The 14,090-nt window shown below is 42.4% G+C and overlaps 1 protein-coding gene and 1 long non-coding RNA gene across 3 annotated transcripts in view; one reads left to right on the forward strand and one right to left on the reverse strand.

The window, feature by feature from the left end:
• Positions 1-6,997, reverse strand: part of LOC129602883 (cadherin-23-like) — a 94,459-nt gene extending 87,462 nt beyond the window's left edge. The window contains exon 1 of one of the 2 annotated variants that reach the window (XM_055502241.1): positions 6,794-6,997. The gene's annotated coding sequence lies outside the window, so the exon portion shown is untranslated. Of the gene's footprint in view, positions 1-4,765; positions 5,503-6,793 lie in introns of those variants that run through there. The other variant, XM_029175057.3, reaches the window with a different exon arrangement.
• LOC129602999 (uncharacterized) lies at positions 4,270-8,823 on the forward strand. Its single transcript, XR_008692520.1, has 3 exons — positions 4,270-4,549; positions 8,269-8,339; positions 8,501-8,823. It is a non-coding gene; the product is annotated as an uncharacterized LOC129602999 (long non-coding RNA).
• The last annotated feature ends 5,267 nt before the right edge of the window (positions 8,824-14,090 follow it).

Genomic DNA, 14,090 nt, shown 5'->3' on the forward strand with positions numbered 1-14,090 from the left:
TTACTTTGAAAGGATGTAGAGGAAGCATGTGTGGGTAATTACTAAACTGTTAATCTATCTTTAAATCGTCATAATTACCCATCTAAAAGCAGAAATATTGCTATTAAAGATAATTATTTGGCTTGGTGCTTTTATTTTGAAAGGATTTAGAGGAAGTGCGTGCTTAATCATTACACAATCCAATAGTGTGGTTGACTAATCAGTAACAAGCATGGAACTGCTCTGTACACTGAGCATCAGCAGTTTGACCTGTCAGTCAAATCTGCAGCTGCGCCGTCGCCATGGAGACAAAAGGCGGGAAAATCAGGCTCATTCTGCTCTGTAAAAAGCAGAGTTTCACCCTGTATAAACAGGCTTGTTCCAGCTAAACCATAATAGTTATCACAAAGATTATTTCATTTTTCGAGTCCCAAGGCTTCAATGAGCAAATGGTGTGAATTTTATGTTTGAGGACAAACGTTTGTAGCCACAGTCGCAATTTCAAAATATGTCTCCTCCTTGTTTTTCTCCAGACGTCTGCCAAAAATTATCATTAGAGTCTATGGGAGAATTTCAGGATCTCTCTGTGCTTTGAGGTCGATAGCGACTAAAGTATAAGTCTGAGGGTATATCCAGACACATCATTAGAAAGAAGACAAGTATGACTACGATTTAGTGAAATAATTACGTTCATAGAGTAGAAATTGTGGCTGTAGTGACGAGTTAAAGACCGAAGTTCTGTCTTTAAAAAGCGCACCCTCGCACTCTGGCTGTGACATCACGCACTCTAAATGACCCAATACACACTAATGGAAAAGCTGAAAATTTAACAAAAACCACACCATATTTAAACGCTCACTAGTCGAAAAGTATAGAAGATACGACAACGCTGATTTACGAGGAGAAAGTTGAGCGATGATTGACGCTTTTGAAGTTGAAATGACGTTTCTACGCCAAAGTATGACGATGATAGACGCTGATGAAAAGAGGGAAGTTGACAAAAAGTTTAACGATGATTCCCATAGACAACCATTATAAAAAAACGATGAAAAAAGTTGAATAACGTTAAAAGTTGAAAAGCTGAAAACATAAAAAGTAATAGCCCACATCTCCTAAAGATGACACACGTTTAGAAAGTTGAACGACGATTCTACGATGAAGCGTTAAAAAGTAGATAGCAATCAAAAAAAGGGCGGAATAAGTAGAAGAAGAATAATAATAATAAAGACCGAAGATAACAATAGTGTGAGAGCTGTTCAGCTCTCCCACTAATAAAGACCGAAGATAACAATAGTGTGAGAGCTGTTCAGCTCTCCCACTAAAAAGCGAAACAAAAAAAAGAACTGTCTGATGAAATCCCTGAGTGAAAGAACCAGGCTACACAACGTGTGCCGCTGCCACCTCGTTTCTCACCAGAGTGCCGACTGACAAAACAATCTTAGCTCTCTGGTTTTAGGCTTTTAGTGTGTTGTGGACAAATTGTAGTGAGAACATAATGATACAATCCCTGACTTCTCCCTCTGCATCCATCGGCTGATAAAAACAGCACAGATCAATATGCTGTCATAGCCCCCTTTTATCCTCTGTTCTACTTTTCTTCCATGTAATTACAATGTTTTCAGCTTTCCCCCATTTTAGTGGTGACAGCTTGCAACAGTTGTGAGACAACGAGACGTATAATGCGTTTCTCTGTGCGATCACAGTATTAGCACGCCATTAATTAATACAGTATGCACAGTATGTGTGTCTCAACTCTTTATCACTGATTTTTTCACTTCTTCTCACAACAAACATTCAAAGCCTCGTCCCCAAATTTGATTTGGCGTCGCCCCAAAAATGCCAGATCTTTACACTTGGCCATTATCTGCCGCAATGAGCTTGGCAATGCTGTCCCAGCAGAAGCCTGTGTGTTTCAGACAACATAAACACAGACAGCCGTGTCAGAGGGCAGCTGATAGCCTGTACAGACTCATTCATCTCCTTTGGTCTGCCTCTTTGTTAGGGTGCAGTCATTCCACCCTGCCAACAGCTGACTGTTTCCATCCCAGTTGAAAGATCAAAACACACCATTTAGTTGTTCCTCTTCAGCACAGATGACCTTTGCATCTCAACACTTCACCTCTCTTCATTCAGCCCCGCCGCCAATCTTATTTCGCCCTCACAGTCACCCCCCTCCCCTCCCGTCTCCTCTCTCTCTGCCGTTTCAGCCTCACTTCAGGGCAACATTCCATGCGTAAATACCAACAACAAGGATTTGTCACACAACAAAGCTACCATTAAATTGCTGCTTTGATTGTTTTACATGGTGTGGTTTATTTCCAGGGCAGAATATGATGTTGCAGAAAATTTTAATATATAAATTCTTTAACAATGGCTTTCAAAAATAATGAATGACTACAGTGATATTGGGATAAGTGGCAATACACAACAATGGGATTCCGATGGGATGTTGCATGTACAATAAGCTATTCAGACAATCATACGGTCGAAAAAGACTTTTTCACAAGAAATTTGCAAATGCGTCACTTCACGTCTACATACAGGAACTGACTGTTCACTTGTAATACTGTACAAAAATGGCTGAACAGCATCATCCAGGCCTCCCCTCATCTCCAGCCCATTTTCTTCAGTTCTGCCTGACTGGCTTGGATGATTTAATGGCCACACACACAGACACGCTGGACCATGAAAAAGCAGGTGCAAAGATGGCGAAAAGTGTGAAGTGTACAACGATTGTTGTGTTTGAATGTCGTGTAGACACCCAAAAAGCGTCTGTGAAAAGCTTTCACAAAAAGACCACTGTGTATTACGCTGTCAGCAAAAACACCTCACTGTATGAATGTGGTTGGAGCAAAAAAAAGTCCAACTTTATAGTCGCTTTGTGCCAAAGTAAACAGATACACCCAGTATTTAAGTAAGAATATAAATAATACTTCAAACAAATAAAAAAATTGTCTGAAAACCATACAAACACTAGCCGTATCTAATATTTACTCCGGGGAAGCTATACTGCAGCCTACTCAGACGCTTTCAGAGCCGGCACTCAATGCCAAAGCTTTCCCAGTGGTTCAACGGAATTTGGACAGATTGACTGAGCCATGAGAATCATGGCCACACAATGGGACAAAATGAGATACTTCATTTTAATATCTACCTCTTTTCCATACTCTACATTGCCTTCATGTTCTTCCCTCTTCATTTTCACAATACTTCCATCCTTTTGTGTCCCCACAGCCTCATAGGATAGCCCACTAAAGCCACTGTATCTGCAATTCATTCGTCTATCCCTCATATTGGGTTTCATTTGAGCTTGTCAGTCAAGGTGTCTGCCAGATATGGACTCTTCATTTCACTATTTTTTTCCTTCTCATATTTTGAATGAAGTCAGAGAGTGTGACAGACACTCACAAAGGGCAACTGTCAGCGGCATCTCCTCCCATAACACATGAATAATGATGCCATTTTTCCACACACACACACACACACACACACACACACACACACACACACACACACACACACACACACACACACATATTTTAAAATCTGTGAGTTGGTACGCCAACAACAACTTTACATAAATGTGCACCATACTACATGCGAATTTTTGTTACACTTTATAATTTGCAGGGCACGTGACAACAGCAGCAGATCAGTTATTCTCACAGCGAAGATGAACCTCACCCTGCAAAATATCCATGAAAACTAAAGAAAATTAGCAAGTGACAGGATTTTCCTATACACAGAAAAAGTTCCTTTCCTTTTTTTTGATTCACTCTGTGACAAACAATAAAAATAAGGTAAATATTAATGCCTGTCTTGCCTTGAGCATGTTTTATGTATGCTCCCAGCTCAAACTCTAATAAATACTAATAAGAAATACTGCACTGTGGAAAGATACACATATACACATACAGCGTATAAAAGAACTTCCTAATGTTTTAGTAAATAACAAAACTAGCGCAAAAAGTCAATTTTCATTGGAGCAAGTTTATAGAAATGTCATTATTAAATCTACATGAAACAACATTTGTGATCTGAAGACCTAAAACTGCAACTCACTGAAAAGACTGAAAAATACTGAAAATAAATAAGTACAATAAAGTAAAAAAATAACTGCAGCTTTATGCGTTTCATGAATAACGACCACAGTTCGCAGAAGAAGCCCACGAAGAACTTGACTGACCTAAAGAACGAGCCTCTCAGCGAGCGCCGTCTCCCTTTAATCCGCCGCTGCGACGCGTTCAGGTGACACATGAATAAATGAGTGGGCTCCACGGCGCTTCCCAGCAGGCACCTCGACGGCGGCCAGCGCTACCTGAGATGACACCGCACACCTGACACCTGCGCGTGCGCGTGCACGGCAGCCCGCACGCTATCCCGCACCACGCGAGGGGTCGTTTTACGTCATCAAACAAACTGTTGGAATTCAGCAACAGTTGGCGCGGACCGTCAACTTGTGCGTCGCGCGCACGCAGACGCCGCTCGCTGCGGGTTCTAACCTGAGCGGAGCCCCCACGGGACCGACGCGGTGTGTTGGCACGCGGGCTACTTCTACAACTGGGCACAGGTGCGTTGATAAAGACGACGCACAACAGCCCTGTAACTTCACGTAAGACAACTATGTGCGTAAAAGTCGCCCATTACGCACAACTACGGCGGCTTGGAACGTCAGCGCACAGGACGAACAACGTTACGCTTAACGCGTAAACAGCGTGTGTGCCGCAGTCAGACCTGTAACGATCAAGTCATAGCAGGTGATCCAGTCATTATCACACGGTCCTACCTTCCTCGTCCGTGTCCGTCGCTGGCTGAGCGCCTTTAGAGCCGGTTGCCTCTCCTGCTGTGATGCGTTACCAAGTATCAGCTACCTCTCTCTCTCTCTCTCTCTCTCCCTCCTTCTCCCCTTTCTCTCTGCCGTTAGTTTTACTCTATCACCACCAACGCCCTGGTCACTACACACTTCACTTTACTGGTGCTTGGACCTGCTGCTGCAGAGCCGGGTGGACCTTCACTTGTGTGTACATCCTGCATAATGTCCCGGGGTGGATCCACTCCTCCTCATCCTGGTTTGCACTCCAAGAATTCCAGCACTTTCGGGTTCAGCCCCATAGATTGAAAACTAGTCAATATGATAAGTGTTCCACATATGAAGAGGCACACATGCATATTTCTGTCCACACATGCAATCTGAAATGATTCCTACAGTACACGCGTCAGCTCATTAGAGCTGAAATCATTACAGCCTTTTCACTTGGCCTTGTTGTGTCTGTGATGCGTGTAAAATAATTACACTAATGCCTTGATATGTATTATTTGCAAGGTTCAGGGAAGATAACCGCTTTCACTCAAATTAAAGAAATCTATTCGTGAGCCTCCCAAATAAGCGTCTGAGCTAGCATTACTCAGACTCAATATGAAATTGACTATTTAAACACAGAGGTCGTGCATCTGAGGAGTATTAACCAGTCTGATAGCGCCACTCAGTGTTCAAAATAAGAACTACACAAGCCTAAGCAAGTCTCCTCTGATTTCTAACATACTTTATCACCAGCTCATCAAGCTGCTGGTCAGATACTGCTGACTTAGGATGCCAGGACACTAAACACTAAACAGATATTTGGTGAACATTGTCAAACAAGGGCTATTCACTTGCCTCACCAAGACTTTAACTAGAACCACTTCCATGTGGTTTGCTGATTAGAGAGCCCCGGGACACCACAGCTGCTGTGATGCTGCCTTTGTGGAGCTATTCACACTAGAACTGAGACCTGTATAAAGCTTTAGTGTCTGTCTGTGAACTGATTTATGACACAGTAATACTGCAGTTTTGTACTAAATGGTAATGAATGCAAAAGAACACAGAATGGTTCTAATTTGAATATTTTAGGCTCCATTGCAAATGTAATTTCCCATTTCCCACAGTTCAACAGAAATGATAAAGTGGTCCAATGACACCCGTTGCACATACTGTATGAGATTTCCGATCTGCTCTCTATTTTCTGTTTATTTGCAATAAGAGGGAAAAGGCTCTTAAAACATACAAAACAGCTCCATTACTTTAATTATGGAATAATTAAAGTAATGTTTTGTTCTTTATGCAAGACATTACATAGCACTTCATTAATAAAACTTCTACTGTTTATGAAGATCAGTAACAACAAGACAGAGCAAAGTATGGAAAATAAACGCATACCACAAAGTACAATCGTGTACAGCCATATACTGTATAATGAAGTGGGGTGAAGATATTCATTTGTCAAATAAAACTAAATTGAATTTAGACAGTCTCCACAATCCTATTAGACAAAATAGTTGAAAAGAATGAATCAATTGCTGCATCTGTTGAATTATTTATTTTAGGATGTGCACAAAATAAAAAGCAGAAACAAAACATGTCAGGGCCGCTGATTCTTTTTTTATACATGTCTAGGTGAGAGTATATACCAATTACCATTACTGAGAGATTAAAATCAATCTGTTATCTTTAGTCAAAGTCAAACCATGTTTCCCTGTCCTCCCTGGGACTATGGTGGTAATACAGCGGGTATAATAGATTTTAGCTGATACGTTGCTGCCCTCTAGTGGCTGTTTCACACAACTGCAACTTTAAACCCAAATTAAGGATATTTTACAAGTACAGCGTCAAAGTGTGTGCTTTTTTTGTTGTTTTTTTTGGACAGTAATCTGGGCAAACACTTACTAGCTATTGACATAATGACATAATTATGCGTTTACATTAGCTCGATAGATGAATGATAAACGTTTGATTAGCATTGATGACATTAAAGTTTAGGTAGCAATGAAAACTCACCTGCAGGGTGGAGCTCGACCTCAGGCCGGTGAAGGCCACGGGAAGCGAACCCGCAGCCTTTTGTGTCTGTTACATCAGTTCAGTGGCCACGTATCGTTGGCGAATACGTTTTCTTCCATCGAGCGTTAGCAGTTAGCTTGTTCGTGGTTTGCTATGGGTAAGCGTCCAGGTGAAGAGCGAGGGCTCGTCAGACGTGCCAGAGCACGTGACGTGACCCCGGGCTGCTGTCGCACGCGCGTTAGTTTTTTTAATGCTACTCTTCTACAAGCAACTAAAACAAGAAGCAGCATATTAAATAGACATCAACGCTGTTCGTAAGATAACCATATTCATATTCAAGCAGTTTGATTGATATTTGTACCTCGTAAAAATACTTAGCAGAGGAGTTCTTAAGTAAATGCACGTAGCAGACCCTGTTCAAGTTTCAGTAAATGTTGTTTCAAATCCAGCCACTAGATGTCACTAGATCTTCCGTTTGTTCTGCTCTGTCAGTTGTGTCCTGTCTGATAAAATATTCAACACTATATTTGTAAGCGGATTGTATAATCATATGGTTTATGTTGATAATATGTGCGTGCAATGACCAATATAAATAAAACTTCCATGTTGATAAATAATAAATTGAATTGAATGGAATTTGACTGCGGTTCCTGCTGTGCTTTGCCTCAGACTCGGAGGAAGCTCATCCATCTACAAACGCTATTACAGATTTAGGATACTTAACATTCTCTGATGATCCTGTCATTTTCTGCTACTGTAGGAGAAGAAGCCAGACCTTTAAATCTGCCTGCCTAAGCTCAACTATTACAGTGAGCCATTTCCATAAGGCACAAAGGGTGTCAGTGAGAGGAAGCCTACTGGTTTTACACCAGCAGGTGTCACTAAACTCCCATGAAGCCACTAACTGGAAGACATGCAGCTGAGACCATACACCGTGCAGTACAGAGCTTTCAAACCAAGTGAAGCCTTCATGTCACATTTTTATAAATTTGAAATCAAATGATTCACATAATCCAAGGTTTTCTAATAATCTATCAAACACAACATGAAACAAATCATCCTTCCTACATTCTTGCACAAATTATTGTAAACAAGATTCAACTCTATGATCAAGGATGGCTCAAGGGCCTCAGGAACCTGTTTAAACCTGTCTGCAGCATCCCATATTGGATGAGAAGACTGAACAGAAACAGCTGCACTGTATTTCATATTGATAGAAAATATTTGTCCTCTCTACACAGAGTAAGATAGGGCTTAATGCTTATAGTGAGGTGTGGTACTACTGCATAACTTACCAGCTGTCATTTGGAAACCATTGTAGCCAGAATGGGCAGGAGGCTGAAGAACGCCCAGCCTATTACACTGTCATTACCACAGCGGCTTCACTTGGCACTCACCAACACCTAGACAATGGCTGGCGTGCGTTAATACGCTCTCCTATTACGGCTGGTTACCGGACGCCTTCCTCTCGACAGGACTGAGCCAAGCATGCGTGAGGTTCCGACGTTGTCCCTCCATCGTTCCTCTTCTGCTGCGACTGTCACTGGTGAGAAACCATGACACTTATATACACAGCAGTTGGCACAGTGGAGAAGAAGCCTGTGATTAACCTGGCACTGGTGGGATGAAAATCCTGACACCCTGTATTTATTCCCTGAAATAAGATGTTAAAAAAACAAAAGTCATATTGTCATAATATCCAACAAGGTTTTTCCAACAAACTAAAGAGTCGGTGAAGGAGGAACCTCAAGAAGTGAATGTGAGATACGCATCTTGTTGCATGGTCAACAGCTGGAAACGCTAACTGAAGCGTCAGAGTGGTCTTCAGCAGCCAACCACAGGAGTGATGTGGCTGGTGTGGTTGTGTGTGACAGTGACACTCAGCTTTCTGTCATGTTGCACGATGGAGGCTGAGGAGATTGAGATGCTACAAACTCTTTATTGTCCTGTGAGTAAATCTGTGCATCACTGTCCCTGCAGCGCTGCACAGATCCAGTGACAGTTAACCCTTTTATCTGCATTATGAAGAATAATAAAAAAAAATATTGCACTCACATTGTGCATCTGTAATCATACTGATATGTGGTCTGCATTTCGATTCCGGACGATGATTTAACCAAAGGAGTTGAAACCAAAGCACGCGTTAGTGTGTGACATTCAAAATAGCCTCACATGTGAGCAAAGCGGCCTGATGATGAAACCTACCTCTAACACTTACTCCTGATTGAAATGAGCCACCTTGGATTAAAGTGTGGAGATAAATGGAAAGGGGCTTAGAATAGAAATGCACCGATCAAAGACTTCTTACATTTTGGGGTTAATTGCTCTTATTCTGCCGGGTGTCACGCATCTTGCAAAGTAATTCCGGCCGTAAGTATCTGTAATAAGTGTAATTGCATGAGTGGAAGCACGGACGACGGGGGCAGTTAAGTGGCGCCGTGTGAACCGACTGCGGCGTCAGAGCGAAGCGCCCGGCGCCACCCAGCAGCGAGAGTCATACATCTAAGTTAGCTTTACGACAGACTCGGCTGTGATAACAGATGGCGGGTTCAGCTCTCATGAATAACAAGGAGCACGCCAGACCTTGGCTTGTTTCTTCTAGAATTACATTAAAACAAAACTAAGATTAGTTTGGTACGGGGGCTTCTGCGTCTCTCTCTTTTGGCTTCATTACATGCTCAAGTACCCGTTTTTAAACGGCGCCTGATCATCACCACGGAGTTAAAATTAACTTTTAATTGGGCGTCTCTTCAAACGAATGACTGTTTTTGTCTCGTGACTGTGGCTCCAACAGGTGAGAATGGATTTACAAATGTGTTGGTGTTTATTGGGTGTGGGGGTTTACATTACATAAGGCTGTTAAAAGCAGCGGGTACTGTACTGTACTGTACTGTACTGTACTGTACTGTACTGTAGGAAAGCAGTGAGAGGAGGACTGGGATGTAGAACATTAGGTTGTGCATCTAATAAAATGCAGTACAAGAAAAATGACCCCTGCAACACTTTGTGTATATGATACTGACATCTTCAGAATTTGCCAGTTCAATGTAACTCATTCAACTCAACTCACAAATTCTCAAAATTTAAAGACGAAATGATTCTGGAAGACAATAATACTGCCACCCCATTGAAGAGAATCAGAGAACAGAGATAGGATTTAGGGAGGTTCAGTTAATCTGAAATGGAATCTTTTTCAAAATGCGTAACTTTTGTGTTCTTGATGAATCATTGTGAAAGAACATTAGTTTCCACAATGTTGCATCCACACCAACAAAAGACATGGTCATGAAATCAGGTTTCACTCTGTAGACTGTTTTAGTCTGTGAATTAAACAGTCTGATGTTCATTAGTGGAACAAAGTGGGATAAAGTTCTGGAGAGCACATTTAATGGTCCGACGCTCCCAGTCAGTGTCTCCACAGAAGTATAATTGTAGTTTAGTAGCGTTGTACTGAGAACATTGAGCAAACAGTATTCACTGGATACAAGATCTATTGGAAACCACCATTTCCTTCCGGTTTAGCTCAGCTAGTGAAGGTGGGCTACTACAGTACTGTACAGTATGACTGATACCAATCTCAACTTCACTGCTTCATTTGAAATCTACTGGAACACACAAGTCCCTTTTTTAGTGACAGTATGTTTTTATGGATGTGACAAATCCCAGACAGAGCAGTGCAGCAGCTGGATGCAATGACCACTGGCTTGTGGACAACAGGTGTGCAATTACCAGTGAATAGGAGGCCGTGGACTCGCCAGCGCAACCCCCAGCAAATCAATACATTGTCTCCCTCAACAAGAAGCCTCTCAGACGCAAGTCAATAGATTTTCTCTTGCACATTTTGGATCCACTCAAATCACAGACACTTTGTGCTGTAGGTGTTGGCCGAGTTCTCATTCCAGGTAATTGTTGGCTGCAACTCAGCACCTCAGTATCTGATCATGGAGAAAATAGAAGAGCTAAAGCACCTTTGAAGGCTGGAGGACGCAGACTCGTAGAAGCCAGCGCTGGAAGAGCTACAGTCGGCTCGGACCTGTTCTCCCTTTGCTTCTGGGTGATTTATCCGAGGCTCTCTTCACCGCAGCCCATCCAAGAACTTGCAAGTGAATGAAGCTGCAACGGAGCTGCAAATCAAATAAGACCAGCGCTGAAAAAAAGAGTTCATGAATATTCCCATTCTTGTCGCCGCTGAATATTTCATCACTGCGTGTCACTTTCAAAGGCAGAACTAATTGTTGACATTAAATACTAATTTCACTCATGGCATTAGCGCTGATAAGTGTGATGATGATCGGATTAGTCAGGCTGCATTATGCTTAAAGTCCCAGAGTGAGATTGCGACGATGCTGAAATAGAGGACGGCGATAGGAGACTTTGAATTTCGTCTCATCCTCATTCAGAGCATTCAGTCGCTGCTGAATAGCAATTTGAATTCACATTTGTTGTTGAGTTGTTGAGCTGCTTCTGGCTCTGCATCGGTTCCAGGCACTGAAAGCTGAGATACTGTAGAGAAGATTTCACCAGTGACGACAACAGAAGGTGGGTGTACAGTATTTCATCTGTCTCCAGAAACATGCTGAATTATTTGTATCGCTGACGACACAACGGTTGGTCTGGTCTTCAGACTTAATGGCTTCAGCGCCACCGATCTATGGTTTAGGTCAAGGCAGAAACGCACACTAAGAACAAACACCTTTGATTTTTTTTAAGCGGCTTGACTTGTTTCCTTGGCGACTCGCCATAGTTAAGACCTACACTTGTGAAACTATGTGCATTTGTGCTTTCATCTCTGCGTGTGTTGACCTTCTATTCACTGCGGCGGAGGCCGTGTGTTCCAGTTGAACACAAACAACGCAAAACATCTGTAATGTGGGTAATTAGTCCTACGCTGTAGATCTGTGTTTGAGGAAACGTCTGTTCTTCCCACACAAACAGGTTGATTAGTAACAAAGATCTGATCATTATCTAACCTATAACTAGAAGCATGGTCCATTTACTGTAGGCAGTGACTGGTCCATCTATAACTGACTGAATGTGTTGGTCAAGTAAAGAGTAATAAAAACAGATTTTAGAACGGATCAGTTCAAGGATTTAATTATAAAGGTCGTATATGGTATATGTTTTAGGTTTTTTTGATACTAATATACTACTAAAGTCTTTAATACTGTCCCAAACACAGTTCTTGCTCCAATACTCACCTGAAAATGATATTTTAGCCCTAAACTAGAATTGAAGCCAGTTAGTTGTGAAGGGGAGGACTGTAGTTGTGGCAAAATGGTCTATCGATCTCGCTCTGCTGTTTTCTTTCCATTGCTAAAACAATTCCACTCGTTGTCAGTGATTAAAACAGACCCTGATAGAAAAACTAATTGTATTCAACTTACACTCTGCTTCGCGGCCTTCGTTGAGCCTGTAAAACACCTTCTCGACATTCAGCTGGTCTCCAACATGAAATGTCCACTTTGGCTGCTCACAGGAGGCTGATGGTGAAATGGGAGCAGTTCGTCTGACGAGCAATTTCACCCCACTTACGGTTTCTATTTTTAGACCGCTGACGCACTAAACCGTGCATCGTGTGACATAAAAACAGCAAATACTGGGACAAAAATATACACATTTCTACATACATACACCTACACGTACACACCTTTTCCACATTTCCTCCAGCTTTTTTACTGATGTCGAACAAAACAAAGAAGGAAGGCACCATTAAATGTGCTCCCAAGTGAAACACTAAACAGCAAGCTGCCAAAGGTAATAGGATTAGAGCAAAGCCAAAAAGAATGGAAGACAATTAGCCTTTTTTTCCCACAAATGCCAGATTATTTATGAAGAGGAGCCAAACATACTGAGTGGTGAAATATGTCTCTTCACTTTGGGGAGTGTTTCTATTCACTAACACAGTTGGCTTTTTTGGCTGAAGCGCTGCTTGCACTCTTTAGACGCGATTAGCACAACTCCCAGAAGAAAACGAAATGTGGCTTCTCTCTGCGCTGCCTGGTTACAGTTAGCTTCTAACGCATCTCTTTTCCTCTCACATGCATCTTACAGTAGATGCTGTAGTTGAGGAGTATGAATGAAGCATGATAGAAAGAAAAACCTGCAATAAAGCCCTGAATTAAAATGTATTAAAGCCTGACGATCCAGACTCTCTTCACCTCCACTTATTTACATACATTCAGTGTTTTTGAGAAGTCATAACCTCGGGGAATGTGACTCACACTAAACTCTGCAGAAAAGCAAGATCTCAGGTGTGGGTTCAGTTGCATTATTAAAATGCTGATTGCAAATAAGTGGCGTAACACAACAGAGATGAAAAGGGAAAATGTGCGTTTTCATGCAGCTTTCATGCAGATTTCCAACTACAAAGAAGAAGCCGGTGATGGTGTTAACAGGAGAGTGCAAAGTAATAATTTTTGCGTCCTGTAATTAGGTGTTCATGTAGTCCTGTGCTGATGCTTGGAAACGTGTGCAAGACCCGCTGACCGGAGTGAATCATCTGGATCATGAGCTCTCTAATGCTCTGAGGTAAAAGTGCTGCTGCTAATAAATATGTCACTCTCTCTAAAAGCTGAAATGTCTGTTGGCTGCCTCCGAGCTTTGAAGTCAGAGCTCACCTCCTAACCCAGCACCATTTCACATCCCTTTGTTTTTGTTTTGTTCTTATTAGGAAGCTGGCAACGACTCCAGGCACATCACCCAGGAAGGAACAGATCAAAACCTCCACTCTGTGTGTGTGTGTGTGTGTGCGTGCGTGTGTGCGTGTGCGTGTGTGCGTGTGTGTGTGCGTGTGTGTGTGTGTTCCTTTATCTTAGTCACACCTAGTGTAGCTAACAGGATGCATGACAAATGCACAGTTTCCAAGTTGTCCAGCCTCAGACCCAACCCCCCCCTTCGCTCCCTCTGTTTTAATCACAGCAACACACGTCCAGGTTTGACAGGTAATGCAGGAAGTCCAGTTTTAGGAAGCATCAAGTATTCATGTGTCTGTAGTGCTGGCCAGGTCTCCGCCTGCAGGTGCACGGCTGCCGGCCCTCCTTCATCACTGTCTGGCTGCTGAAACCCTGAGATGCCAGCTTCTCCATAGTGGTCAGACTGGACAATATGGGAATGCACCAGACGAGCCTTCTGGCTCAGCGGTGTAATATCATGTGTCAGGCTAAACGCTGGGCTTAATGCCTGCAGTGACAACCTGGCTCGTGCAGCATTTGGACCACTGTCACAGTGTCAGTGAATCCAGAGTGTGTCACTGCTGTGTTTGAGTCACATTTACCATAAGTGCTTCATTTTTTATGAG

This window comes from Betta splendens, chromosome 15 (genome assembly GCF_900634795.4).
Source record: "Betta splendens chromosome 15, fBetSpl5.4, whole genome shotgun sequence".
NCBI classification, from domain to species: Eukaryota; Metazoa; Chordata; class Actinopteri; order Anabantiformes; family Osphronemidae; genus Betta; species Betta splendens.